Here is a 25083-nt window from a genome sequence, read left to right as displayed (position 1 = left end):
GTATATGTGTCACAAACTCAAAACTCTTAACAACAGAGTTAAAAGTTAGTCCCAAAGTCTACTTTTATATATGGTCTGTTCTTAATCTTAAAATATTATTTTTATAAAGCTGAAAAACAAGTTTTTGCTATACACAGATAATTTGCAAAACTGCCAGAAAATTGAGGTTCCTACAAATAATACACAACTCTATAAAACCAACTACAAAATCTTGTAATTTTGTAACCCATTCATTCATACTACCAAAATGGAAATAAAACTCCAGTAACTCTTCCCTACTGCCACCTATAACACTAAAATTGTTTTAACTTGAAATGCTTAGTTTTCAGATGTAAAATACTCTCTTTTGCACACTAAATTATGTCTAGATGCTTCCAGGCAAAGAATTTGAAAGTAAACTTGTTTACAAACCTAGTATCTTTCTCAAATTTACTCAGCTCTCAGCAGATAAAAAGCATACAGAAAATTAAGGTTGTAGAATAATTTGCAACAGGGAAATTCTTCAAGATACATAAGGATTTTTTTTTTTTAAGTTTAATGATTTATTTTGAGAGCGAGAGAGCAGGGGAGGGGCAGAGGGAGAGTGGGAGAGAGAGAATCCCAAGCAGGCTCCATGCTGTCACCACAGAGTCCAACACGGGACTCAATCTTAGGAACTGTGAGATCATGACCTGAGCTGAAATGAAGAGTCAGATACGTGGGGCGCCTGAGTGGCTCAGTTGGTTGAATAACCGACTTTGGCTCAGGACATGATCTCACAGTTCACAAGTTTGAGCCCTGCATCGGGCTCTGTGCTGACAGCTCAGAGCCTGGAGTCCGCTTCAGATTCTGTGTCTCCCTCTCTCTCTGCCCCTCCCTCGCTCACACTCTGTCTCTCTCTCTCTCTCCCTCAAAGAATAAACATTAAAAAAAAAAAAAAAAAAAAGTCAGACACTTAACTGACTGAACCACCATGGTGCCCCAAGACACATGAGAATTTTAATCGCTGATCACATAAAGGCTATTCTCATGAGGGATCCAAGTCATCGATTAATAGAATTTTTAACTTACATATTTAGATGTTATGTTGTTGAGTACAAACCACTTTGACCGGTCTTTCTCTAAAATGAAGTCTTTTCTCATTTCATAACACTTCATATTGTACCATTAAAGGACTTTAAATTTCTCTTTGAAATAAATACAGATGGTCCCTGGTGAACAATGGTTTGACTTAGGATTTTTCAACTTGACAACAGTGCAAAAGCAATACATATTCAATAGAAACCACACTTCAGATTTGAAGTTGGATCTTTTCTCATGCTAGTGATATGTGATATGATCCTTTGGGGTGATGCTGGGCAGCAGCGGGGAGCCACAGCTCCCGGTTAGCCAACACCATCACAAGGATAAACAACCAACACACTGACAACCATTCTGTAACCACGCAACCATTCTGGTTTTCACTTTCAGTACAACATTCAATAAATTACATGAGATATTCAACACTTTATTATAAAACAGCCTTTCTCTTAGATAATTTTTGCCCAACTGTAGGCTAATGTAAGTGTTCTGAGCACATTTATGTTAAGCTAGGCTAAGCTATGATGTTCAGGAGGTTAGATATAAGAAAACACTTTGGTCTGGGCACCTGGGTGGCTCAGTTGATTAAGTGTCTGACTCTTGGTTTCTGCTCAGGTCACGATCTCACAGTTCATGAGTTTGAGCCCCACATTAGGCTCTGTGCTAAAAGCACAGAGCCTGCTTGGGATTCTGTCTCCCTCTCCGTCCCTTCTGCACTTGCTCTCTATCTCTTTCTCAAAACTTAGAAAGAAAGAAAGAAAGAAAGAAAGAAAGAAAGAAAGAAAGAAAGAAAGAAAGAAAAGAAAGAGAAAGACAGACTTTTGGTCTATCAGGGAAGTCCTCACTCAAGGAAGATCTGTAATGTACTTTGATTTGGTTCGCTTTGGACTTTCCTCAGTTTCTTTTTACTCTTATTTCATTTTTTCTAATTGGCCAAAATTACCATTCATACTTTTTTCTCATAACCAATGACAAAATTTCATTTTTTTTTCCATCCTACTATCTCAGCAAATTAACATGACAATATCCCTTCCCCACCAAGACACTACATTTGCACAGTCCTTCTCCCTAGCAAGGCAAAAGTCAGAGTGTTTTTACTTCCCCACCCTTCTATATACTGTTTTTTGATATGATGTGGTTTTAGTTACAGCCTGTTAGTTTACTTAGTATTGCTCTTCTATTTCAAGAATCCTTACTATTTTCTAAACATTTGTGTTACAAATTTTATCAACCATTTTAATATTCCCCATCCCACCTCAACTTCCCACCCCCATCAACTCTCAGTTTGTTCTCAGTTAAGAGTCTTATCATTTTTGTCTCCCTGTTTGTATCTTATTTTTCCTTCCTTTCTCCTATGTTCATCTGTTTTCTATCTTAAATTCCACATATGAATGAAATCATGATATCTTTCTGACTTATTTCATTCAACATAATACAGAGAACTCTTCAAATTATTTTCTTCAGGTAGAATATATAGGTAATAAACTCTGATCCCCTGCATATGTGAAAATGTATTTTTTCAAACAGATAGGAGAATGATGTGTTGGCTGAGTACAACCGTCCCTCAGTAGTCTATAAATATTCTCTTATTGTCTTCTACCTTTTGATGCGCAAATAAGAAATCCAGTGGTTCCATGATGGCTTTTCTCTTATAAGTAATCTCTATTTCCCATCTGGGAGCTTGAAAGACTTTCATGTATGTTTATATTTTAAGAGGCCCAAGTGTAAACTTTATTCTCCCTGGGATCAGGACTCCTTTTCACATCTTTTTCTTCAAATCAGAAAAATTCCCCCTCATTGTAAGTTGAATTGTATCCCTCCCCCCAAAAAAGATATGTTGGAGTCCTAACTTCCAGTAAGTACTTCAGCATGTGGCTCTTTATTTGGAAACAGAGTCTTTACATCAGTAAATCAAATTTTAACAAGGTTATTACAGTGATCTATAATCCAAACTAAGAGGTGTTCTTACAAAAAGGGGAAATGTGGACAGAGACAGGCACGCATAGAGGGAAGATGATGTGAAGAAACACAGGGAGAAAGAGTCATCTAGAGACATCATCTAGTGATGAACAGATCTGAAACAGATCCTTCCTCCACAGCCCTGAGAAGGAAACAGCTCCGCCAACAACTTGATTTCAGACCTCTAGTCACCAAAACTACGAGGACAAATTTCTTTCTATTCATTATAAATTAAATCACATAAATTTACTATAAATTAAATCATAGTCTGTAATACTTAACTATGGCACCTTCAGTAAACCAATATAATCCTATTCCTAGTTATTGATTGCCATTATCTATTCCTTTTTTTCCTGCTACAGCATTTATTCACATCCTGGTGAATTTCTTACCTGGATTTCATCTCCTAGACTCTATTTTTTCCCTCCTGACTACCAACTCTTTAATTTTAAGATACTTCTTACACATGACTTCCAAGATGCTAATTTCACTCTCAATGGTGATAGTCCTCTTTCACTTTGTCTATTGGATTTTTACAATGTTAAGAACTTGATCGTTAGTTTCAGAAAGTTTCTTTGTGCTCTAGTTGAGTCTCCCTAAATGTGCTTATTCTTTCTTTCTTTTGTAAAAGTTATAATTTAGTTCAAATATCTGTTCCAATAGGAATGTCCCATTCTGGTGTTCTTTGGCCTTCTGTCCACTGATGGGGGCTTCCTTAGTCGGACTATTATTTTTCTTTGCTTGTAAAACTCTATTTACCATCAGCAGTCATCTGCTCTTAGGGTCCCTCAGGAAGCTGTGAATGGGACAAAGACTGTAAGTCTTCCACTGAAGCCTTAAGGGGCAATTCCTCTATCCACAGGTCTCCCAAATTGTAATCTCAAGACCTAGCCCACCAGCACACTGATCTTACAACTCCTCTGAAGGCCTCTAAGACAGGAAAATCAAGTAGGCATCCTCCAACCAGTTGTTCAGATCACTCAACAAATACTATTTTGTTTTCAGCCACGTTTGTTCTACACAGTAATTCCGAGTATTTTATTTAAGGAATTATGTTTCAATTCCTTTCTGACTCTGCAACTTTCCTTTTCAACCATCTTCGGTTCCTTCATTAATGTAACTTCCTGTTGAGTCTGTTTTTTGTTTTTGTTTTAACGTTTATTCATTTTTGAGAGACACAGACAGAGTGTGAGCAGGGGAGGGGCAGAGAGAGGGAAACACAGAATCGGGAGAAGGCTCCAGACTCTGCACTGTCAGCATAGAGCCCAACACCGGGCTCGTACCCACAAACCGCAAGATCATGACCTAAGCCAAAGTCAGATGCTTAACTGACTGAGCCACCCAGGCACCCTGCAACTTCCTGTTAAATCTAGCAATAATACTTATAAACACTTTTCTTTTATTTGTTTAGAAATTATTTTTTTTATCAAGGGTTAAAACTCAGCTAAGGGATTTGATGGCTGTCAACTCTGCTCAAATACATGATGATTCTTGATGCTCACTTCATTTAGAAATGTAGGTCTACCCCAGGAGTCCACAACATTTTCAACTTCACAGCACATTCAGAAAATGAAAATATTTTTATAGCATACTGGGAAGGGGATCTGAGAGTGTACCTGTGAAATTTTGTAAAAATTTTATATCTTCATTATATCTTCATTGTAAAATTAAACTTCTTAAACAAGAAACTAAATTGTTTAGATGAACACACCTTTTGTATATCAGGTTTTCTGCTTAAAATGACTATATACAACTCCTGATTAAAACCTTTTAGCAACATTTTCTTAATATCCTATATAGCAACCATCACGGAGAAGCTTTATTAACGTAAGTAGTAGCAAATGGCAAAAGAGGATGCTTTGTTCCAAAAGGCTGAAAACTTCTTTTTCACTATTAACCAGCATTCCAACAATCCAACCTCTTTAAATTGTACTTCAAGAATGCTAAAATTCTTTAAATCTAACAGCTTCTCCTTTTCTTCTACTGAGAAATATGTTAACTCCTTCTGATAATATAAATAAGTCTGTAATACAAATGATCTTTTTATATCAAGTATTTCAATAGACTTGTGTTAAAGCTCTGTCACAGGTATACACAGTTTGCTCTATACGTATTATTAATTCATCTTTAGGATTCAGATGATACCAATTAAATGTCACTTCTAAAACTATTTTAACTTCACTCTCTCACAGCTGATTTTTTACTCTGAAGCCATAAACTTTGTCAGTACATGTTAATATATTTTCCACGTGATCGTTGTACTTTTAAGTTAATTCAGGTGCTCAAAATTTGGTCCGTTAAGGACACCATTCATTGAAGACATAACTATACTTCCACAAATCTGCAAAGTAAGAACCATTCACCATTTCATAATCTGCAATTTTCTTTGAGCTTATAAATCTTCCTTTGGACAGATACTTCATAACTGAAATAGCTAACATTTCTTCACCTAAGGCTGAAGAGAAGGTACTATAGCAGCTTAGATTTCATTAGGTTCATCATTTTTATGACTTCATTCAATGTGGAACTCAGAACTACAGGCCAATTTTAATATACAGGAGCTTCTCTGTGAATAAGACTACTTAATACTTAGAAGAGTATTGAACTTAAGGTAAAGCCTAAACCTTACTGTTATTACCAGTCCCAAACTGCCACTGTTTCCATAATATCTTGTATGTTTCCAAATATTCCCTTGAATATTTTAGTTTTGAAACTTCTTTGCCCAGCAAATAATGTCCTTTCAGGCATTTTTCTTCAAGGATTCTATACAGCTTTCTAAGCAAGGCCCATTACCAACATTTATGGATTCACATCTGCAATTAACAAGTTTTTCATTAAATAATCTTTTGAATGAGTACTGTCTTCTATGTCTTTGACAAATCTTAAACATATCTTCCTTTTTTTTGGTAAATGTTTATTTTACTTTTCAGAGAATGTGCACACAGGGGAGCAAAAGAGGATCCAAAGTAGGCTCTGTGCTGACAGCAGAGAGCCTGATGTGGGGCTCAAACTCATGAACTGTGAGAGATTATGACCTGAGCCGAAGTTGAATGCTTTAGCGACTGAGCCATCCAGGCGTCCCTTAAACATATCTTATAATAGAATAATTTAAAATGGCAACTTTTACATTTCCTTTGCCTTATTGATCCCAAACACAGTGTTCTACACAGGCAGGAAATAAGAACAAATTTGGCTGGGCTTTACCAGCCTCTTGAGCTCAATCTGATTATCACAATCTAAAAAGTATTTTGTTTTTATTTTGTGCTCAAAGATGATTTCAAAGGTTCAAGCTATTTTTAGATTTATGAAAAGATACCACAGTATTTTGTTTGACACCCCTATTTGTTTTGATTTAGTCTGAAAAGTAAAGAATTGGGGAAACACCATATAATTCTGAGATATTTCTTTACTTTATAGCCTAATTATTAAAGAAATATTTACTATTACATTTAACTCACGAATCAGGTAACTTTCCAGCTTTAATCAATTAGACATCACAGTAGGAAAGTAAATATCTGCAGAAATAAAATTTATTTCAATATAAAGCACTCAAAAATAAAGTACTTAAAATACTGTCTTTAATTCCTTAGGAAAAGTTTTTTGTCAATTATTGAGTTTATCTGAATTCTCAAGTTTTTAAACAAATCTTATCCCAAGGTACTTCTTTAGTTAAAAAGAGTAAACAAAAACAACATACTGCATTATTTATTTTCATTTAGTTTAGTAATTTTTTTTTTTTTTAGAGACAGAGCACGTGAACAGGGAAAGGGGCAGAAGAAGAGAGACAGAGAATTTTAAGCAGGCTCCACACTCAGTGGGGAGCCCAACACTGGGCTCAATCCCACAACCCTGGGATCATGACCTGAGCTGAAATCAAGAGTCAGATGTTGAACTGACTGAGCCACCCAGGTGGCCCAATAATTTAAATTTTTAAAACAAGTAAAATACACTGTAATCAAAAATATGTTTAAGTGAGGGGCACCTGGGTGGCCCAGTCGGTTAAGCATCCAACTTCAACTCAGGTCACTATCTCACACTTCCTGAGTTCAAGCCCCACATTGGGCTCTGTGCTGACAGCTCAGAGCCTGGAGGCTGCTTCAGATTCTGTGTCTCCCTCTCTCTCTGCCCCTACCCTGCTTGTGCTCTGTCTCTCTCTTGCTCTAAGATAAATACTGGGGCACCTGGGTGGCTCAGTAGGTTAAGCATCTAACTTCGGCTCAGGTCATGATCTCACAGTTTGTGAGTTTGAGCCCTGTTGGGCTCTGTGCTGACAGCTCAGAGCCTGGAGCGTGCTTCGGATCTTGTGTCTGTCTCCTTCTCTCTCTGCCCCTACCTGCTTATGTTCTATCTCTCTCTCAAAAATAAATAAACATTAAAAAAAATTTTTTTAATAAATAAACATTAAAAAAACTTTAAAAAGATACTTTAAGTGAGTTTCTCAAAGGCCTATCTTTCCCTTACTGAATCAATGGAATTGCATTATGTTCAATTATTGATTATTTTTAGATATAAGCAATAGTTTAAATTAAATAAACATATTATGAAACTCTATTCTAATCAGGGTTTCACAAACTATCACATCAAAAAGCTCATCATAAATAAATAAAAATTAAATAACAAGCAAGAAAATTAACAAAATTCATTGTTTTCTGTTAGAAAATACTAAATATAATCCAATAAGAATTAGCTAACAATCATGATCTTTTCTGTTAGCAGTAAGATAATTATGAAAATTGAGACAAAAATGAAAGAATTTCATGTACACAAACACATATAGCTTTCCCAATTATTAAATAACATACACATATACAATTAAAATAATAACTAGAGGGGCACCTGGGTGACTCAGTCAGTTAAGTGTCTGAGTTTGGGTCAGGTCATGATCTCATGGTTCATGAGGTCAAGCCCCCCATCAGGCTCTGCACTGTCAAATTTTCTCTCTCCCTCTCTCTCTGCCCATCCCGCTCGCACTCTCTCCCAAAAGGAATAAAAATAAATAATAAAATAAAATAAAATAATAATTAGAATGGAAATTATTTAAAAGGAAAAGTCAGGAGGAAGTTACTACATAACACAGCCACAGCACACAACTCTGTCTGACCATGTTTACTATGCATAGCCATGCATGTTACTTAACTCAAGTAGTTTACAAAAGGATTGCCATCTAGAATAACCTTCAAATATAATTTCACCTATTATGAATCTTTGAATGTTTCACAAAATGCTTTTATATGTTTGAACACTATAAAAAGTATGCAACCATCAAAATCTTGCATGCCCATTCATTATGCTACAGCACAAATTAGAAGCAACTAACTGCTCCAGCTAACTCTTGCCAATAGTCAACATGGACACAGTGTTGCCAGGCCTTCCAATTTTTCCAAAGAACATGAATAATGCACGTTCCTGTGCAATCCTCCATTTGATAGCAATACCCAAGACTACTCTACAGGCCAAATTTTGGCCTGCAGACCTCCCAATTTACAACCTCTGCTATAGACAGATCAGTACTAGCAGCTGGTGTGGGTATCCCTACAAATTTTTTTAAGTCAATATCCAGTTATAAATCATTATTTGAGTGAAATACTTGGGTATATTTTTGTAGGTACACTACAGAAAGAGTGGTAGCAAAACCTAGGAATATGCTAACAAATGGAGTTTCCTTAATAAATTGTTTTTTAATATTTATTTTTGAGAAAGAGAGACAGAGTGTCAGCGGGGGAGGGGCAGAGAGAGAGAGAGAGAGAGAGAGAGAGAGAGAGGGAGAGAGACACAGAATCCAAGGCAGTCTCTAGGCTCTGAGCTGTCAGCACAGAGCCTGATGTGGGGCTCAAACCCACGAACCGTGAGATCATGACCTGAGCTGAAGTCGAAGTCAGACGCCTAAATGCCTAACGGAGTCACCCAGGCCCCCCTGGAGTTTCCTTTAAGAAGGATGCAAAGACCACAGAGAGGTTGGCTGGACCACCTACTTCGTCAGGGCAGTAGCAAGTGAATTATCCTAAGAATGGTGCACATCTCCTTTGTACCTCCATTTCTGAGTCTACTGTGTCAACTCACACCAACCTAGAGCATCACTCCACTTTTCTCTATGGCTTCCATAATAATGCTAGCAGCACGCTCACAAGAAATTTACTTTCCCAAGCTGTAGAACTGTGAGTAAAAACTATGAGCCCAGAGTGAGGCACTGACCCAGTTCCTCCTATCCACCTACTATCAGTATCAACCATATGTTTTATCAGTCAAATTATTAAAAGGACTGGTTTGATGGTCTGGTGTGAAAATTACTATGTTGAACCAGAGCTGAAGCTACATGGAAGATAAGCCATCTTCTTCATGAAGGCAGACCAAGGAATTATTTTACCACACTACCAACATTTCCCTTAAAATATCTGTCTAGTTCTCATACCATTTTACACATAGTTTCATTTTTAAGAATTAATCTTACCAAAAAAACCAGCACTCCTCAGAAAGATTTATATACAAGGATAGTCATACTTGTTATATACAACAGTATTTAAGGTATATATTATATAACGTAATATACAATATATATAATGATAAAGAGTTGAAAATAGACATGTCCAACAACGGTAAAAATAGTTAAATAATGAATTATGGTACATCCATAAAACAGAGCACTATGCAGCCATTAAAAACATATTCTTGGGGCACTTGGGTGGCTCAGTTGGTTGAGCGTCCAACTTTGGCTTAGGTCATGAGCTCGAACTCATGAGTTCAAGCCCCACATCGGGCTCACTGCTTTCAGCCTGCCAGTGCAGAGCCCACTTCAGATCCTCTGTCCCCTTCTCTCTGCCCCTCCCTTGCCTGCACTCTCCCAAAAATAAATAAATATAAAAAAAGTTTTTTAAACATATTCTTATAATTTATCAAGTGAAAAAGCAAGTCAGACTCTAAATTTACACAATAAATGTGTATTTTTCTATGTGTATATATACATATTCTATACAGACATGTACATATACATATATACAACCATTCATACATACACATATATTTACATATTATAAATTTTTAAAGGTCTGGAGCAATGTATACCAAAATATTAGTTGTTATCCCACCACTGAAGATAGTTTTCAATTTTCTTCTTTATACTTTTCTAAACGTTCCAAAATTTTGATAAGAACATGTATTACTTTCAGCAATCAGGAGGGAAAACTAAACCAATAAAAGAGGGAAAAGTTTTTGTTTTTTTAAATTTTTAAATTTTTAAATTTTTTTGTACTATAGAGTAAGAGCCAACTTTTTCTCTACAGAGTCAGATAGTAAATATTCTATTCAGACATTGTGGCACAAATGCCATAAGTAATACTTAAGTAAACACAGCTATGTCCTAATAAAACTTTAAAGACAATGAAATCTAGATTTATAAAATTTACCAAAATGTTATTCTTCTTTTGATTTTTGTTCAGTCACTTAAAAATGTGAAAACCATTTAGCTCATAGTCAGTGAAAACCATTTAGCTCAAACCAAAAGCAAGCAGCAAATCAAATGTGCTCCACAAGTTAGCCAACTCCTACGACAGAAGACAAACAAAATGGTGGATGACTGGAAAATGTCCAGTGCTACTGGTATTAACAACTACAGCTATTTTTTAATTACCATAATACACTGATAAAATACTTAATAAGAATACAACTTCTTAGTAAAATCTTTTTGATATATCACTTGCAAAATGAAATTAATGATAGCAGAATGAGTGGGTTTACTATAGAGGGTTAGTAATATTAGCCAATTAAATGTTAAGAGATTATCTCCCCAAATTATAAATGATGTTTTGAAAACATTCATCTTAAATGATTTTATTTGACATCAATTAGACAGTAGGACAAGCTGTCTACTGAGGGCGGTTCAAGTGCCTTTTAGTTCACAGCAACAGAAATACACCTATAAGATTCAAGATTTAAATCAGACCAAATACAGGAAAATTAAGACCAACTGCATCATATTAACTAAGAAGGGATAGCTTTTTAATCATCTATAGAGCTTTTTTTTTTTTTTAATTTTTTTTTCAACGTTTATTTATTTTTGGGACAGAGAGAGACAGAGCATGAACGGGGGAGGGGCAGAGAGAGAGGGAGACACAGAATCGGAAACAGGCTCCAGGCTCTGAGCCATCAGCCCAGAGCCTGACGCGGGGCTCGAACTCACGGACCGCGAGATCGTGACCTGGCTGAAGTCGGACGCTTAACCGACTGCGCCACCCAGGCGCCCCTATAGAGCTTTTTTTTTTTTTTTAATTTTTTTTTTTTTAACGTTTATTTATTTTTGAGACAGAGAGAGGCAGAGCATGAACGGGGGAGGGTCAGAGAGAGAGGGAGACACAGAATCGGAAGCAGGCTCCAGGTTCTGGGCCATCATCAGCCCAGAGCCCGACGCGGGGCTCGAACTCACGGACCGTGAGATCGTGACCTGAGCTGAGGTCGGACACTTAACCGACTGAGCCACCCAGGCGCCCCCCCTATAGAGCTTTTAAGTCACATTTTACCTCACTCTGTCAGAGTAGAAATTCGTCTTAAGAGTACAACATTTTGGGTGCCTGGGTCAGCCTCAGTCGGTTAAGTGTCCAACTCTTGACATTGGCTCAGGTCATGATCTCACAGTTTGTGAGTTGGAGACTCGCATGGGGCTCTGAGTTGATGGTGCAGAGCCTGCTCAGGATTCTCTCTCTTCTCTCTGCCTCCTGCTCTCAAAATAAATAAATAGACTTTAAAAAAAAGAGGACAACACTTTCCCACTTAGAATGCTATCATCTTCTAGAAAATGGACAAACTCCTGTTTCTTAGAAAGCTGCGTTTCAGTGGAGCAGCTCAGAGATCTCTTTGTTCCTAAAACCTTTAACTAAGCTAAGGAAATTAATACCTACTGTTACCATGGTAACTGACTTGCCTAACTGCTTGAGGGCTAAACTGAATCCCAACCTTTCTGAAAAGTGTTTAAAAAAACAACAACAACAAAACACTGTTAAGTTACATGATACCTACAGATAACCATGTCCAGGAAAAAATTTTTAGTAAGTAGTTCAGTGTTTGATAGGCAATTATACTGTTTAACGTGAACAGATTTCTACCTACTATCTAAAATAGTTCACTTCTATATCTTCAAAATATGTAAAGGCTAATCTGATAAAATGTTTTTATAAATTCTGATTTAGTCAAAAATCAAGAATGTTTACAATGACTCTGAAATCTGCCAACCAAATGTCATAAAAGAGTGGTCATGGTATGGGGTGCCTGGGTAGTTCAGTCGGTGAAGCATCCAGCTTCAGCTCAGGTCATGATCTCATGGTTCATGAGTTCAAGCCCCGTATCGGGCTCTGTGCTGACAGCTCAGAGCCTGGAGCCTGCATCAGATTCTGTGTCTGCCTCTCTCTCTCTGTCCCTCCCCTGCTTGTGCTCTGTCTCTCTCTCTCAAAAATAAATACTAAAAAAAAAAAAAAAAAAAAAAAATTTTTTTAAGTAGCCATGGTATATAAGCTGTAATTTCAATTTTTCACTTTGGGCATTTATGCAAATTTTACAAATATCCATTAAGTTTCACAATATTTCTCTGAGGAAGAAAACTCTATGATCATCACCATATAACAAAGGAATTTCTATCACAAAGGAAAATTAATAACAAAGACTAACTGATTTTGCAAAAGTTAGCGGACTACTCTCATATTAAACATTATACTATTAAGGGGCACCTGGATGGCTCAGTCAGTTAAGCGTCTGATTCTTGATTTCCAGTTCAGATCATGATCTCAAGGTTCGTTTGTGAGTTCAAGCCCCGCATCAACGCAGAGCCTGCCTGGGATTCTCTCTTTCCTTCTGTCTCTTGGCCCTTCTCTGTTTGTGTGTGCTCCCTCTCTTGAAATAAACACACAAACTTAAAAAAAATTATATTATGAAGAGGCAGAAGACTAGAATGGAAAGAAATCTGGGCTTGGAGTCAGAAAACCTAGGCTCCCACGTTGCTTTGTGTCAAGAAAAATTATCCAAAAGTTAAATTATCCATAAGTTAAGTTAAAAGAGAAGGCAGTACATCCTTTCAATGTCATATAGGAACACAATCTCGTCCAAAGATAACTTTCATTAGAGAATATACCTTTATATGACTTGCTATTTACTACTGATTAAAAACTGAGACTCTGTGAAGTTACTTGTTAACCTGTAAGTTTTTGTCTGGTTAAAAAGCAATTGAATTCTGTCATGTAGAAAAGAAAATGTATGTAGGGATAGCTTTGTAGTTGACCCAGCAATCTTATTCCAAAGTTATTTCTCCAATGTCTACATGTAATGGTCAATTTTACAGGTCAACTTAACTAGGCTAAGGGGTTACCTGGCCCAGAGCTGGCTGAACATCAATTCTAGGTGTGTCTGGGAAGGTGTTTCCAGAGGAAACTAGCATTTGAATAGAACTTTGTAAAGACTGCCCTCACCAACAAGAGTAGGTATAATCCGATCCATTGAGAACCTCCATAAAACAAAAAGGCAGAGAGAGGGCAGATCTGCTCTCCACTTAAGCTGAGACGTCCTTCTTCTCTTGCCCTCCCACACCACACTCCTCAGTTCTCAGACCCCCCCTAGGAGGGGCACTTAGACCACTGGCTCCTCTGGTTCTTAGGCCTTCAGATTTAGACTGGAACTACACCACTGGTTTTCCTAGACCTCCAGCTTGCTGACAGCAAACTGCAGGATTTCTAGGCCTCCATAATTGCATGAACCAATCCTTCATAATAAATCTCTTCCTAGAGGTGCCTGGCTGGCTCAGTCGGTTAAGCGTCCGAGTCTTGATTTTGGCTCACATCATGATCTCACAGTTTGTGAGTTCCAGCCTTGTGTTGGGCTCCACACTGACAGATTCTCTCTTCCTCTCTCTCTGCCCCTTCCCCATCACTCATGCTCCTGCGCATACTCCCTCTCTTTCTTTCAAAATAAATAAATAAACTTAAAAAAATCTTTTTCTATATATCTATATATATCCTACTGGTTCTGTTTTTCTAGAGAACCCTAATATACTATATAATCTCTGCTCCTCTTTGAACAAATTTTATCTCCTGCTGGTTCCCTCATTAGTGAACTGAATGTGACATCTGTTGATTCTGTACTTGTATGAGAATCAGTCTTTAATATTTTGGAAAATTACACTTTGACGCTTGGCCACTTAGTATCCATGTGACTTTGGACAAGTCACTTTACTTTCTGTTTTCGTTTCCTCATCTGTAACATGGGATTAAATTCCTAATATATTACTTGCCTTATTACATTATTATTATGTATTATATTACTTGCCTTACCAACCATGGCATCAATATAAAGATAAGCAGTGATAAACAGGACATTACGTCTTTTAATCTACAGTTATACATAAGTTGGTATATCGATAGTGTTAGCTAGGATGCAACAGAAAGTTACTCAAATCACAGTTCTGATAGTAATCAAGCAGAAGGGAGAAAGGGAAGGGACAAAAGCAGGGAAGGAATGTATTCAGCTTTACAGAACCAGCAGTGTGGCCAAGGAGACACCCAGCCAGGTTGTTTCACCTGGTGGTCCCTTGTGGGGTGTTTCATCTGATAGCCTCTTATGTGAACCAGTTTGAGCCCTTGTGGATGAGTTGAGGACCTGCACAGAAGCCCCGGGTTGTCCTGAAGCCCCGGGTTGTCCTGGGTTAGCTCACTGTAATACAAAGATTTCCTCCTATGGGAGGGGTTTTCTGCCATTTTTTGCACAGACGATGTATGTATGCACTAGCACATTGACATGCTAGGTATGCACAACTGAACTAAAGTGCCTAAGTAACAGAATATGTGTAAGTTCCTTAAAGTATATGGAAGCTCTCTGCCTCTACCCCCAAATACACAGAATAAAAGCTTCCTGTACAACCCCACAGGGAGACAGTGCTTTTGAGAGCTAGCTCCCCGACTCCTTACTTATAACAGGTAATAAAAAGTTCTTTGCCTTCAACACTTCCTTGGGTTGTGTTCAATTTAATGCACCCCAAGAGGCAAATCCCTTGAGTTCAGTTACAAGAGAAATTGTGATAGATCTTCTACTGTTACTATACCTCATTCCCTTCAGTGTACTGACAGGAATCAAGTGAAGATACCAAATCCATGCCAACTAGACAAGGTATATAAAGTTATTAAGAATTAATTAGGCAGAGAAGTGCTTCATCAACAGAACGTTCTTTTAAATGATAAATTCAAATAGAGGAGAGAAAATGGATTCATTTTCCAAAAAGACTTCATTCTTACCCATTAGACCTGACCCAAAGTATAGTTTTGATACTGTAAAAGTATATTTGGGAGGTTTCCAAATATAATCTAAATTACATCAGTAATAGTCACATACTCACCTTTTTGTGTATGTACAAAATAAGAATGAATTAAAAAAGTCTCAATGACTTATAAGTTATAAAATGGGACTAATAAGTATTTACAAAATAATTTAACACAGAGAGCTTATAAAACCAAAGCAGCTTAAGTGCTTCAGCAATTCAATTTGGTTATCAATGCCTTAATTTTGGTTAGACTCTCTGGGTTTCATCTATACAGTTATATTCTTTTTACTGAGAGGCAGCTTCTAGTCAAAATGTCTTTCAAATTTAATCAACAATGCAATGAACTTTAAACATTCTGGGTTTGCATAAAAATCCTAAAAGAAAACAGGTGGTTAACTCTTGGACATCAATCTTAGCAATATTTTGGGGATCTGACTTCTCAAGCAAGGGCAACAAAAGCAAAAAACAAAACCAAAAAACAATTGGGACTACATCAAATTAAAAAGCTTTTGCACAGTAAAAGAAACCACCAACAAAACAAAAAAGCAATCTATTGAATAGAACAAGATATTTGCAAATGATATATCCAATAAAAGGTTTATATCCAAAATATACAAAGAAATCATACAACTCAACACCAAAAAAAAAAAAAAAAAAAAAGTGATTAAAAAAAAAAAAAAGGGCAGAGGATCTAAACAGACATCTTTCCAAAGAAGACATCCAGATGGCCAACAGACACAAGAAAGATGCTCAACATCGCTAATCATCAAGGAAATGCAAATCAAAACCACAATGAGATATCACCTCACATATGTCAGAATGGCTAGTATCAAAAAGACAAGAAATAACAAGTGTTGGTAAGAATGTGGAGAAAAGGGAACCCTTGTGCACTGTTGGTGGAATGTAAATTGTACATTTAGCCACTACAGAAAACAGTATAGAGGTACCTCAAAAAATTAAAAATAGCAATACCCTACAATCCAGGAATATCACGATTGGGTATTTATCCAAAGAAAATAAAAACACTAATTCAAAAGGATACACCCCGATTTTTATCACAGCATTATATACAATATCCAAGATAGGGAAGAAACCTAAGTGTCCATCTAAGGATGAATGAAAAAAGAATGAAAAAGGTGTGCAATGGAATACTACTCAGCCATAAAAAGGAATGAAATTTTGCCATTTGAGACACCATGGATGGCCCTGGAGGGTATTTTGCTAAGTGAAATAATTCAAAGAAAGACAAATCCCATACCAAAACACCAGAAACAAGACTCATAAATACAAAAAGCAAAGTGGTGGTTCCCAGAGGGGAGGGGTGCTGAGGAACAGACAAAATGGATAAAGGGGATTAAGAGGTACAAACTTCCAATTATAAAATAAATAAGTCACGAGCATGAAAAGTACAACATAAGGAATATAGTTAATAATATTAGAATGACTTTGTGTGGTGACAGATGGTAACTACACTTGCTCTGGTGAACATTTTGTAATGTGTGTACAGCTGACCCTTGAACAATATGAGGGTTATGGGCACCAACCCACCACACAGTCAAAAATCCACATAATTTTTTACTCCCCCAAAACTTAACTACTAATAGCCTACTGTTGACAGGAAGCCTTACCAATACTATAAACAATTAACAAATATTTTGCATAAGTATAAAGTAAGCTAGAAAAAAAATTAAGAAAATCGTAAGGTGGAGCCCCCAGGTGGCACATTTGGTTGAGCATCCAACTCTTGATTTCGGTCCATCATGATCTCACAGTTATGAGATCAAGCCCTGCTTTGGTCTCCCTGCTTGAGATTCTCTCTCTCCCTCTCCCCCTCCCAACTTGCTCTTGTCCATTCTCTCTCTCAAAAAAAAAAAAAAAAAAAAAAAAAAAAAAAAAAAAAGGAGGAAAGAAAAAAGACACAAATCATAAAGGAAATACATTTATGGTATTGTGCTATATTTATTAAAAGTATTCACGCACAAGTGGATGCACTCCATTCAAAACCATATTGCTCAAGGGTCAATGGTAAATGTTGAATCGCTATGTCATACACCTGAAACTAATAATATTATATGTCAACCGTACTTCAATTAAAAAAAAAATCTAGATTTAGGGGTGCCTGGGTGGCTCAGTCAGTTAAGCATCTGACTCTTGATTTTGGTTTACGTCATGATCTCACGGGTCATGAGATCAAGCTCCCTACCCCCACCCCGGGGCTCTACACTGACAGGACAGAGCCTGCTTGGGATTCTCCCTCTCTGTCTGCCCCTCACACAGCTCGCACTTGCAAGCACAAGCACCTGTGCACTCTCTCTCTCAAAAATAAACAAACAAACGTTAAAAGATTCTGGGCTTGATTTCTTTTTATTTATTATGTTACATATTTTCTAAAAATTGTAACCTCACCCTTTGAGTGTATCCATACTTAGTAATATACTAGCAACTAGTTTATGTATGCATGCACACACACATACACACACACATATGCACATATACCCAATCTGTAATTCACTTTAGGAGTTCCAGTGGTACAACTGGTTAGCATGTGGTACTTACAGAATTCATTTTAGAAGATATAATTTATAAGGTATTCTTCTGTACTGTTTTAGAGAATTCTTTCTACTTTTCAATGTACTACTAGGAATAGGAAGGGGTAGAGGAAAACAAGAGAAACCAAACAATCCATGACAAAGCCCTCATTAAATCCCTAATTAAAGAGGCTTTCAAGACTTTCATTAATCCATTGCTAGACTTCTGCTAATCGTCATTTCCTCCCAAATAACCCAGGCAAGCAAACTAGAAAAGCTAAATAAAACCACCTATTAGCATTTGGTTTGGCTATAGCAAGTTACTGAAATTTTAAAAAGTAATAGAATGTTTTTTTGACAGACTCATTCCTTTATTATAGATACCTACCAAATTTTCATAACTATCAAATATTATATGATTCATATTAATAAGGTATAAATAAAAATTTGTATTAATAAAGTCAACTGAAATAAAGTGTAAATGAAACCAATCAAATATAATAAAATGCCATTAAAACGCTAGCAACAGGAGAAAGGATAAAGCCTCACTCTATGCTGTGTCATTGTGAGAAGCCGCACTGCCCATAAACCAGGAACACAACTTGACCTGAACTGAGTCCATAGCTCATGAAGTGCTTTATAACTGAATTTCACTATCCAACTGAATAATTCATTATTTTTAATGAATTTCCTCTGTTCTGTAAGTAGCTACAGCCAGTCAGCTGAAATCAACCATTATAAAATGGGAGAAACTGCAGAGAAAGTTTTCAAGTAAGTCAATTTAAAACTTGCTTAGGCTGCCTATTTTTCCTTTTACATTTATTCCTGTTACTTCACATGGCCTGAGATGAAATTTCATCGGACTGATTATCAAGTGTACATTGATGGTTGCCTGCCCACCATCCATTCCATCCTGCACCCTTTTTACAGTACCATAAATTTAATTTAGAAAACACTAGTTATTTACCCACAAAGCCAGTATGCTTCAGGAAAACTGCCCTCACTCCCAGCTCCCATGAGAAACCCAAGGGATCTAAAGGTAACCTCATGCCCTTTGGGACAATGATGATTCAGAAACTCGGGTTAAACTCAAGGCATTCCCCCAAATTTGGCTTAAGAATAAAATATACAACCTAATTTAGGCCAATGAGACACAAGAAGAAGGTTCCTGAAGATAATACTGTCTTGCACTGGTAAGAAAGTGATTTGAAGAGATGCCCTCTATTTGAGACTGTGAAGTCTGGGCCATCTACACCCATTCTGCTACTACAATGGAAGTCAGCTGGAGGAGAAAGCCATCTTAAATAGAAATCCAAAACACAGAAAAAAGCAAAGACGAGAGTGGGGTCACAGTCAATGGACAAAGCCAGATTAACTAATCACCCCTGCCTTAGCCTTCACGTTACATTTTAATAATATATTTCCTTATTTTTTTAGCCTGTTGAAAGAAGTTTCCTGTGTCTACATTCTAGTAACACACAAATATAACTGAAAATAAAATTGTGTGGTTAATCCTTTTCTTTAATTCCTTATCTTAAATAAAAATGAATTATAAAGATAAAATAGCCAAAGTATACAACAAAAGTTTCATAACTTCATATGTAGAGTTTCGAAAACTTTTAAAATAACAATAAGAATCAAAATAACAGTAAATAGCAATTTAACAGAAACTTATAGCAACTAAGTGGGAGTAATATTTAACTTCAGGATGCAAAGCTCTGCAATCCACTGTGTTGAAATTCAGCAACGCCACACAGAAAGAAAAATGCATGGGGCACCTGGGTGGCTGTCGGTTAAGCATCCAACTTTGGCTCAGGTTGTGATCTCGCGGTTCGTGGGTTTGAGCTCCACATCGGGCTCTCCGCTCTCAGTGAGGGGCCCACATCGGATCCTCTGTCTCCCTCTCTCTCGCCCCACCTCCCTCTTTCTTGCCCCACTGGTCGTTCTCTCTCTCCCTCAAAAATAAACATTAAAGACTTAAAAAAAAGAAAGAAAGAAAAAAAAATGCATAAATTTTACCACAAGACCAGTAAGTGTGGGAGGAAGGGTGAAAAATAAAAATGTAGACTGGGTAAAAAAGACGTTGGGAAACTAATACATAACTCTGAAAGCAACCATAAGTTTATCCAATGCAAATCTTTCATAAGAACCTCTTAAAACAGGATGAATTTATATAAAATGAATAAAAGAGGGGCACCTGGGTGGCTCAGTCAGTTAAGCATCCGATTCTTGGTTTCGGCTCAGGTTATGATCTCGTGGTTTCATGAGTTTGAGCCCCACGTCTGGCTCTGCACAGGCAGCACAAAGCCTGCTTGGGATTCTCTCTCTCCCTCTCCCCACTCATGCTGTCTCTGCCCCTCTCAAAATAAATAAATAAACTTAGAAAAACTTTTAAATGAATAAAAGGAAAAATCAGCAATTTTGTGATTATACACCTCCTAGAAGGCAAAAGTTATTGTCTAGTTCAATTGTCTTTCTATTGTACTTCAGTGCCTTCATTTTATGAATGAACAGCAAAAGCAGATCAGGTGCCAGTAGGCAATGCCTCATGCTGCATGTCAAAATTTCTAGAAAAAGAAACAAAGCTTTGGTATTTTTTCCAATGGCGTCTATCAATGCTACCACAGACTACGAATATCTCCCATCCCTCTATCCTCTGGGCTTCAACGAGCCTAAAAAGGGGGTGAATCTCTGCCCTCCCCTAGCATATCAGACTAAAGATGGAAGAAAAGATCATAAAAATGTAGAGATAAGAAAATGGAAGTCAGAAAGTAACAAAGATTTAAAGTAGGCTTAGGAGAGAAGGTCACTGGTTTCACATATTTTTGGGAAAATGTGAAATTATACTAATTACTTATTTTCCCATGAAGAAATTATTCAACAACCATCCTCTTTCTTAATTCTCCCATTTTTAAGCATTTTATCAAAAAAAAAAAGATCAACTTTAAAAGAGGTTGACTGCTACTACTAACCAGCTTTTACAAGAGACAAGCTTAACTCTTATCAAAAAGCTAAAGTCTCCTAAAATAAGTAATTTTTTCCATAGTATCATGAGGGTATCTTATTTGATTAAAAGGAACAAATATTCTGAATGACCAGATTCATGATAAGCCTACCCAAAGTAAGTACTTCTCTATATATGAGCAAGAATCAATTTGAAAATATAATTTATATCTGAAATCAATAAAAGCAAAACGACAACCTACCAAGAAATAAACCTAACATAAAACATAGAGACCCATTTTAAAGACAACTAGAAAAGTTTACTAAGACGTCCAAAAAGGGCTATTTGACACATTTAGTTTCTGGATGGTTAGTCTCAAAATTGTAACCACATTAATTAAATCAGTACACTCAAGAAGTAATACCAAGAAAAAATGTCAGCAGGAGTTTTCATCAAATCACACAAGTTTATATTAAAGTTCTCTAGGAAAAGAAAATGCTCTAAAGTAGTAAATATTTTTTTGAAAAATAAGACCAATAAGGGGAAGCTCACTCTGAATATGAAATGGTACAAAACAATAGTAACTCAAATTATGTGGAATTGGTATAAAAGGAGATACAAATCAACAGAATAAAATATACCATGTTCTGAAACAGATCCATGCAAATATAGAAATCTGACATACCATAAAGGAGATTTCTCATCTTCAAGAAAGAACAAAGTACTCAATGAATGAGGCCAACAAAACTGTCTGCAATTCTGATACACCACTGTCAGCAAAAATTTTAAAGGTTAATCATATACAATATATTTGCAAGAGAACAGGAACCAGCCTTATCGTTTTCAAAGACATTTTGCAGACATTATCAACATTTTAAACTGCATACCCTTTAAGCCTGCAATGATATCTATCCTATGGAAATACATGCATATATGCACAAAGATGTATACATTATATCAGTCTGTAATAACAAAAATACTAGAAGTAATTAGTAGCGTAAATTAACACTTAAATAAATGACATATCCAAAAAAGAACTCAAACTCCACACCCAAAAAACAAAAAAATCCAGTGAAGAAATGGGCAGAGGACATGACTAGACACTTTTCCAAAGGAGACATCCAGATGGCTAACAGACACATGAAAAGATCATGTGTTTTCACATCACTTTTCATCAGGCAAAATGATGAAACATCATCAACATCACTCATCATCAGGCAAATACAAATCAAAACCACACTGAGGTACCACCTCACACCCATCAGATTGGCTAAAATTAACAACTCAGGAAACAACAGATGTTGCCAAGGATGCGGAAAATGCACTGCTGGTAGGAATGCAAACTGGTGCAGCCACTGTGGAAAAAAATGTGGAGGTTCCTCCAAAAATTAAAAATAGACCTACCCTATGACCCAGCAATAGCAATGCTAGGAATTTACCCAAGGGATACAGGAGTGCTGATGCATAGGGACACTTGTACCCCAATGTTTATAGCAGCACTCTCAACAATAGCCAAATTATGGAAAGAGCCTAAATGTCCATCAACTGATGAATGGATAAAGAAATTGTGGTTTATATACACAATGGAGTACTACGTGGCAATGAGAAAGAATGAAATATGGCCCTTTGTAGCAACGTGGATGGAACTGGAGAGTGTGATGCTAAGTGAAATAAGCCATACAGAGAAAGACAGATACCATACGTTTTCACTCTTATGTGGATCCTGAGAAATTTAACAGAAACCCATGGGGGAGGGGAAGGAAAAAAAAAAAAAAAAAAGAGGTTAGAGTGGGAGAGAGCCAAAGAATAAGAGACTCTTAAAAACTGAGAACAGGGGCATCTGGGTGGCTCAGTCGGTTAAGCGGCTGACTTCGGCTCAGGTCATGATCTCACAGCCCGTGAGTTCGAGCCCCGCGTCAGGCTCTGTGCTGACAGCTCAGAGCCTGGAGCCCGTTTCAGATTCTGTGTCTCCCTCTCTCTCTGCCCCTCCCCTATTCATGCTCTGTCTCTCTCTGTCTCAAAAATAAATAAACGTTACAAAAAAATTAAAAAAAAAAACTGAGAACAAACTGAGGGTTGATGGAGGGTGGGAGGGGCGGGGAGGGTGGGTGAGGGTATTGAGGAAGGCACCTTTTGGGATGAGCACTGGGTGTTGTATGGAAACCAATCTGACAATAAATTTCATATATTGAAAAAAAATAATTAACAACAACAACAACAAAAAATAGACCTACCCTATGCCCCAGCAATTGCACTACTAGGAATTTATCCAAAGGATATAGAAATGCTAATTTGAAGGGGCATATGCACCCCAATGTTTATAGCAGCACTATCAACAATAGCAAAATTATGGAAAGAGCCCAAATGTCCACTGACTGATGAATGGATAAAGAAGATGTGGTGTACACACACACACACACACACACACACACACACACACACACAAATGGAATATTACTCAGCAATCAAAAAGAATGAAATCTTGCCACTTGCAACAATGTGGATGGAACTAGAATGTATTATGCTAAACGAAATAAGTTTATTTTTCGTTATAAGTTATTATTCGTTAAATCAGAGAAAGACAAATATATGATTTCACCCATATGTGGAATTAAAGAAACACAACAGATGAACACAGGGGAAGGGAAGGGAAAATAAGATAAAAACATAGAGGGAGGCAAACCATGAGATTCTTCACTTGATCTCAGCCAAAAGGCCGAGAAGCAATAAACCATAAGAGATTCTTAAATACAGAGAACAAACTAAGGGTTGCTGGAGGAGAGGTGGATGGGGGGATGGGCTAAACAGGTGATGGGCATTAAGGAGGGAACTTTGTTGAGATGAGCACTGGGTGTTAAATGTAAGTGATGAAGCACTGGATTCTACTCCTGAAACCAATACGTTATGTGTTAACGTATACTAACTTGAATCTAAATTTTAAAAAGTAAATAAACAATGACACATCCATAATACAGAATAAGAAGTTCATAAAAAAATACAATAGAACTACTGAGAAGTTCTATTAACATACGTAAAGTCAAACAGGAAAAACTAAGTATAAGTAGTAGTTACCATTTAAATTTTAAAATACAAAATGAGGGGTGCCTGGGTGGCTCAGTCGGTTAGGTGTCAGACTTTGGCTCAGGACATGATCTCACAGTTCATGAGTTTGAGCCCTGCATCAGGCTCTGTGCTAACAGCTCAGAGACTGGAACCTGCTTTGGATTCTGTGTCTCCCTCTCTCTCTCTACCCCTTCCCCACCTCCCCTCTCAAAAATAAACAAACATTAAAAAAACTTATAAAAATAAAAATGAAATTCTATTTAAAATTTAAAATACAAAATGTAAATGCAAAGAACAATCCAGAAGGATATGTATCAGTTAATAGGGATCCCTATAGGGAAAAAAATGGAATTGAGGTCAGGTATGTGAAGGGAGAGTTTTAAGATTCTATAATTTGTTTCTCAACAACCATATTTCTCTCTCCCACCCTCCCTCTTATCTACCTCCTTCTTTCAATCTGAGAGTAATATGAGCCTCTGTAAATAATGAAATCAATAGTGACTTATATTTTTCCAACTTGGGATGCTGAGGATAAACAAATTCTCATGGTTTTAATAAAATCATGAATGAGAGGAGCAAAAATAGGCTGATTACCTTAACACTAGAAAGAAGGAAGTAACAAACCCATTTCGCCCTCCCCCCCTCCCCCCAATGTTAACAGCAAAGTTTTTTCGATGAGAATAACCTCATCGCCAGTACCAGGAATGAAACCCAATTGTTTTAAGATCAGTGGGGAAATTCTATTCCCCCTACCATATAACCAATTCAGAGACAGGAACTAAAGCCTAGGTCTCAGTTCTCTGGTCTCCATCCTTTGTCGATAACTGTCAAATGCAAAGTGGTCCTCAGGATTCTCTTTACAATGTATAAGATGGGATGCTTTTGCTCCAGCTAGACATGAAGGAAGAAATATATCACCATGGTTGATGTGCACAGCCATCTTACAGCCATACAAGAAACTGCTCCAAAAGTAAAGCACTTTCTTGTCTTCTGCATGGAAAAGGGTCAAGCACAGGGCCAGAAAAAATAGTCAGAGCTCTAACTGAACTTGCCTTCAGGCCACTGTATCTTAGGATATATCAATTAAATAAGCTAAACTTTTATCGCTAAAGCCAGTTTGACTTGGGTTTTTCATTAGTTGCAATGATAACATCCCTGTTGATGGGATGGAATAAATAAAATCTAATACTACTTCTTGAACTGATTTTTTAAAGACTATACAGAATTCCATTTTCTTTATCATA

General features: G+C 36.9%; 1 protein-coding gene and 1 pseudogene across 5 annotated transcripts in view; both read right to left on the bottom strand.

Annotated features, from left to right (window-relative positions):
• The window catches only part of WRN (WRN RecQ like helicase), a 152677-nt gene that overhangs the window by 116496 nt on the left and 11098 nt on the right, over window positions 1-25083 (bottom strand). The window lies entirely within an intron of this gene.
• On the bottom strand, window positions 23365-23504 carry LOC125165115 (uncharacterized; annotated as a pseudogene).

Source organism: Prionailurus viverrinus, chromosome B1, assembly GCF_022837055.1.
Source record: "Prionailurus viverrinus isolate Anna chromosome B1, UM_Priviv_1.0, whole genome shotgun sequence".
Lineage (NCBI taxonomy): Eukaryota > Metazoa > Chordata > Mammalia > Carnivora > Felidae > Prionailurus > Prionailurus viverrinus.
This window is presented reverse-complemented; position numbering and strand designations above follow the sequence as displayed.